The following is a 6,608-nucleotide window of genomic DNA, read 5'->3' as shown; positions in this document are numbered from 1 at the left end:
TAAAGCCATTATTATAGTGTATGTAAGCAGGCACTGTGAGACTACAATGAGTCAATATACAGGGAGGGTTTTTTTTATATAAATTCCAAAGTACAACACAAATAAATATTTGCTATAATAAATGAGAAATTCTCGGTGTTTATTAAAACACCAGTCTCATTTCCTCACAACCACATAGGACATAGAAGCCCAAAAGTTTTCCACCAAAAGGGTAAAACCAGCGATGATTGTTTAGATTCACCAAAACTTGTCACAGATCTGTGTGATGGTGGATCATGTCGATCTGAGAAGTTTGGTTAAAAGAAGCTTAACTAAAAGGGCTCAGCAATTTCACAGCCTAGAGTGTAGAAGACCCACCCTTGGGCAGCTCTTCCTAGGTGGAATAAAGGGGAAATGAGGAATGACGGATCTGTTTCTGTTTCTTCAGAGGAGCTCCAGCCTTCACCTTCACCTTCGGGGTCATCTGCTGGCTTCCAGAGCAGACTCCTCAGCCTCTGGCACAGATTCTTCAGCCTTCTGGCATAGACTCCCCAGCCTTCCAGCACAGACCCATCAGCCTGATACAGACTCACAGGAGTGAGCTCCAGACCTTCGGCTGAACCCTTCAGTCCCCAGAGTGCACAGACCAGCTGCACTTCCTCATCTCATTGTGAGTGGCCATTGCAAACCAATCTTGTAACTTCATAGCATTTTGTACCTTGTGTGATATCCACTTCAGTAAACATTACTAATACAGTCTAGATTAAGCTTTTTTAAAAAGTAATTTTTATTTTGTTTTATTCCATGCCCCCTTCAGGCTCCCTCTCCTCCCTATGTGCAAAAGCTTTGGTTCCACATTTTCCTTCTATTCTTTTTTTCTTGTCCCTTCCTTCCCGTCTCCCTCCCTCCTCCCTTGTTCCTCTTTCCATTTGGACATTTTCTTCCCCTTTCCAAACATTCATTACATATTTCAGTCCTTATTTCCACTCTCAATTTCTTATACCAGAGAAACAATGTGATATTTAAACATGTGTCCAATGCATTTCACTTGAGTATGTATGGTCTCAGTTTCCATTCATTTAGCTACAAATGTCTGAAGCTCATCCTCCTTTATGGCAGAGTAGTACTCTATTATATTTTTTAAAATCTTCTTTATCTACTCGTCAGTTGATAGGCATTTAGGCCGTTTCCAAGATTTAGCTATTACAAACCATGCCCTATAAACATAGGTGTGCATACATTACTGTGGTATGTTGCTTTAAATTCTTTCAGGAAGATACCAAGAAGAGAAATAGCTGGGTCAAATGGAACCTCTAGTTTTAGTTTTTTGAGAAATCTCCACACTGATTTCCACAATGTTTGCACCAGTCTACACACCCACCAACAGTGGAGAAGGTTTCCTTTTTCCCCACAGTCCCTCCAGCATTTGTTATTGGCTGATTTCTTGATAGCAGACATTCTTTCTGGAATGAAATGGAATTTCAGCTTTTTTGGGGGGGTGGTACCAGGGATAAAACTCAGGTCCTTGTGCTTGTGAGGCAGGAGGCGGAAACATGGAGCTAAATCCCCAGCCCAGCATTGTTTAAATTTACATTTCTTGAATGAATAACCAGTAATGTTGAACATTTTTTCATATATTTACTTGCCATTTCTAGTTCTTCATCTGAGAAGTGTCTTTTTACTTCAGATGCCTATTTTTGCATTGGGTCTTTAAATTTGGGGAGTCTGATTTATTTGAGTTCTTTATATATTCTAGATAATGGTCCTTCTGAATAGCTGCTAAAAATATTTTCCCACTCTGTTGGTTGTCTCTTCACTCTGTTGGTGGTTTCTCTTGCTGTGCAAAAGCTTTTTAATAAGATGAGGTCCCAGTTGTTGATTCTTTGTAGTATTTCTCATGTGGTCTGGGTTTTGTTCATGAGGTCTTTGCCTACTCCCATGTCTTCAAGAGTTCTACCTATTCTCTCTTACTATTCTTTCTTAGTGTTTCTGTTTTAATATTTAGATCTTTGATTCATTTCTATTTTAGGTTAGTGTGTGGTGAAAGACATGGGTGTAGTTTCAATCTTCTGCATGTGGAATGCCAGTTTTTCAAGCACCATTTATCAAACAGGCTAATTTTCTTCCAGTGAAGGTTTTTGGCTCCTTTGTGAAAGATAAGGTGGTTGGGAATGTCTGGAGTTTGTTTTTGCATCCTCTAGTCTGTTCCATTGATCCTCAGGTCTGTTCTTTTGCCAGTACCATGCTGTTTTTATCACTGTAGCTTTGTACTACAGTTTCAAGACAGGGATCATGATGCTTCCTGCTTTGCCTTTCTTGCCCAGAATTGCCTTTGCTGTTCTAGGTCTCTTCTGGTTCCCAATGAATTTTGGGGTTGTTTTTTTCTAATTCTGTGAGATAGGCTATTAGGATTTTGATTGTGATTGCACTGAATCATAGCATGGCTTGAGAGTTTCTCAAGGTGTTTCCTATGTGGGCTGCAGCTAGTAAAAGCCACAAAAGCAGTCTAGGAAGCATTGTGCTCTAGGCAGGCACTTTGGTACCATAACACTGGAAGTTGAATTGAACTTTTGATGGAATATTCTACTATTTAAGTAAAAATTTTGACAATGTATAGAAAAGCAAGATGAGAAAATCAACATTTTAAAGTGTGTTTTATGTGTGGTTCAAAGTCCATATTCCTTGAGCAACCATGGGTTATAAGGAAAGGGTGCTAATACTGGTGTAATGGCAGGTTAAGAAAACAGAAAGACTTTATTCTTGATGCTAGCAGAAAAGACATCTTGGGCACCAGCTCTTACTATGGGAACCGTGTTGGGAAAAACAAGATAGCAAAAATAATCCAGTAATTCCTTGCATTAAGCAGCCTCAATAACCTCCAAAGTTTTCTCAGAGATATTTGTAAAAACTTTTCCAAAGGATTCTTTCAGATTGCATGGTACTACAATTCCCATCATCTGCCAGTGAGAAACAATGTCAGGAAATAAAACAATACTTTGTTTAATATTTATGCTTTTCCCTCATATTAAATATAATTTATGCAACTGGTGTTAGTATTGCCCTTTTTAAATATGTATACTTGAAAGGGGTTTATATGATACATGATTATCATTTATAATTAATTAATTCAATATGGAGTTTGTGTTCATGCCTATAAAAAGTTGGGCACAGGGCCCTGTGTCAAGAGCATAATCTGCAGCTACATCAGTCTCCCTACAGGAAGATCGGGTTTAGCTTACAGTATATTTTCTGGGAACGCCTCATCCCAGGTACAAACCCACTTTCTTTGTTGTGCACATCATTTGACAAACGTTTCCTTGGTAGGTTGGAATTATCACTAAGAGTGAGGAAAAAGACATAGATAAAATGTAAATAGGGAATTACTAGAACTGATGTTTGTACATCAGAATGAAGTTTGTTTCTCATCAAACTGCTCTCCTAAAGTTTACTGGCAAACTTCAGATCACAGAAGCCAAGGCTTTTATTGTTTATTCCCATTCTATTTAAAGTTGCCCTGAAAATTCTCTCTCTGGAAATTTCCTGTCTCCCTGTTCACACTTCTGTGTGCATTTCTGACATGTCCCTCTGGCTCTTCTTCTCCCTCTTCCCAGCTGGCTTTTCTTTCATCCTTCCTTCCTTCTTTGTCCCATCCTTAGCTTCCTGGGCCTTATTCTGTCTCCCCAAAAAGGTCCTCCTTCAACAGCTTCACTATTCCCTATGACAGTGGCACCAAACTACATCTCTACTCCTAATTCATCTCCTTTTTGACTTATTTGGAAGCCAGTAGGACATTTCAACCCAAATGTTCCATAGACTCTTCAAGTTCAATTTATCTAAAACACAATTAATTAATATCTCCCCTCCCGTGATTCCTTCCTCAGTTAACAACTTCATTATCCCCTCCCTCCCCAGGGTCATCAACTTTGAAGTCCTCATCCAATCAAATCCCAGTCATTCCACCTCTGTAACATCTTCACAGCATCCTATCTATTCCTCCACCATTTCCTCTCCATTAGCAGAGAGAAGAGTGCTCACTTATTTGCAGCACATTCCTCCAAGAATGCTCAAACCCTGGTATTATTTTTATCATCATTCATCTGCCCTTTTATAAACTGAGCCTACTAGGCTGAGCACTGTCAGTGTGCAAATTAGCTGGCAAAGCTATTGGACTGAGAAACACCACACAGACACAGTGATGGACTGCTCTCCTCCCCATCCGACAGAAGTGCCTATTGGGGTGAGCATGGGCAACTACGGAAAGGTAAGGCTTGGGTATGTAGGACAGAAAAGGAAAGGAAAGGGCAGAAGATTTGTGCTGTGTTTCAGCTCTGCATTTTACCTTGCAACTGCACCAAATGTCTCATCAGATAATAACTGATATTGACTAACATTAGTTTTTCAGAGTACTACTTTTTTTTTAAATTGAGTTTATTGGTACAATCTAGGTATACAATACAGTTACATTCATCACTGGGATTCTGCACCTTTACATAATAGGTCTTGATTCTCATTTTTTCCCCTTGTCCCTGCCCTCCCTTCACTGCCCCCGCTCCCCATTTACAAACACTTTATTTCCTTTTTTCAGTTTCCCATATTTTTTCCTCTCCCTTATTACCTTTCCCCACCTTTCCCACTTTCCCTACACCTTTAGCCCTTTACTTCCTATTTCACATTATTAATTATCTCGTTAGGATCCTGTGTACTATTATAGTTTTCGCACCAAAGAAACTATTTGCGCTCAAGCTCTGGAAGGTAGGCTGGGCCCCGATCCACCGCGGGAAGCAGAGTACTACTAAGTACTTCAGAATGCTGTTTAATTTCAACTTAGGGTAAGTTTATAAGGTATCACTATTCTTGTTAACATCTTCATCTTATATAAACTCTGAGAGATTTATAGACGTACCCAAGATTAGAGAACCGATTTAACAGCAGGAGTAGACTTTGAATCCAAATTATATGACCTCAAAGCCTGGACTCTTCCGGTAAGGACACAAAGTCTCAGGTTTGTAGTAACTGACTGAAGGGCATTTCATTGCTAAGTATTCACCTGATCAAAAAGCAGGCCAGGCCAGGCCAGGAGGAAGAACAAAAAAATTCAGATCATTCCCAGGAGAAAAACAAACAAGCAAACAAAAGGAGAGTGTCTGAGGAATCCAAAACTAATGTGATAATTCAGGTATAATGGTGGTGACAACCAGAGACTTTTCCATTGCTGTCTTACATGCTAACATGCCAATGTCTCCACCACTTTAAGAAGTCACTAGTTGGATATCTTCTTCAATCGTCCTTGTCACCATACCTGGGGCTCTTGTAGAGCGGCCACTGCTCATGATCCATGCGTGTTCACGAGAATACAATCCAGGAGAGACATGGCATAAAGGAAGATGTGCTGCAGTGCTTAGTGAATCAATGACATCCCTGCCAGGAATGTGAGCCCTTCCCACTGGGTGAGTATAAGTATGCTCACTCGATGCATTGTCCACGTCTCCTGCCCCACCCACTTTTCTGTCTCTTGGCTTTTACCACAGTACACTACAGCAAGTGCTCCAACGTCCATCCTGATCTCCACTCATGTTTGTACTGCTGTCACCTAACTCACTGCCCAGTGTCGGTAAGGACCTTCCTTCCTCCTCTTCTCATGGACCCCAGAGAAACATTCATGAATGCAACTATCCCAGCTGCAGCCTGACTCCTCTTCCCTGCTGCTCCTCTCTCCCAGCTCCCTAGAAGAACAACTTCACCAGCTGGCAGGCCTGGCAGAAGGAACAGGAAACACATCAAAGAGAGTTTAGCCTGCCTTCAGGAACCCCATCCTTGCTCCATTGTGCTGAAATCTTACTGAGCAAGTTGAGCAATAAATTTAACTGGAAGAGTGCTGATTATTAGCAAGTCTATACAGCCATTTCCCCAATCGGGTTTATCAGTAATAAAGTTGGTGCTTCGATCTGCATGTCTCTGGTCACGCATCTATCTTTGAAATGGTTCTCAACATGAGGCAGGAAAGGGTAGTGTTATTTATTGAGACTCTAAAACCCTAATGAAGGTGCTTAGGAAATGTTTGTGGATGGAACAAATTAGTGAATGTATAACCAGGATTCTTTAAAATGGAACATCTTTCACAGATAAGATAGTTTTTTCACCATGTGCTCGGAACTGTGCCTTATTGTCAGGAACTTGTACCTTGAGTCTCGCAAATGTAGACATGGCGTGTAGCTCTGTTTAAAAACCTGGAGTAATCTAAATCATTACAGGAGGCTCTGATGTTTAGTGGGGAAGCATTACAGGCTACTCCACATGCAACTACGTCTTTACATTTCAGTGTGTGTCAACCTGTAGCTAATCCTAGCCTATTATTTAAACAGAACATTGCCTTTGGAATGGCCAGCCTGAGAAACTTCTCATCCTTCTCCAAGGCTTTGCTGGGGCTTTGTAAGCCTATTTTCCCTGCTTATATGTTTATGTGCAGGGAGGGTGGAAAAAAGAAAGAGTGAGCACGTGGATGTAATTAGAGAATGGGAGGGCTTCCCATTAATCTTTGGAAAAAGTTTGATAAAGTATCCTGAGATCTGATCACAAGAATGTTCTTTATCTTTCACTTCTATTTAAAAAAAAAAAAAAAAAAAAAAAAA

The sequence above is a fragment of the Fukomys damarensis genome, unplaced genomic scaffold (genome assembly GCF_012274545.1).
Source record: "Fukomys damarensis isolate Sample0158 unplaced genomic scaffold, DMR_v1.0_HiC HiC_scaffold_33, whole genome shotgun sequence".
Classification (NCBI taxonomy): Eukaryota; Metazoa; Chordata; class Mammalia; order Rodentia; family Bathyergidae; genus Fukomys; species Fukomys damarensis.
The sequence above is the reverse complement of the archived record's forward strand: the minus strand, read 5'-3'. Positions refer to the sequence as shown.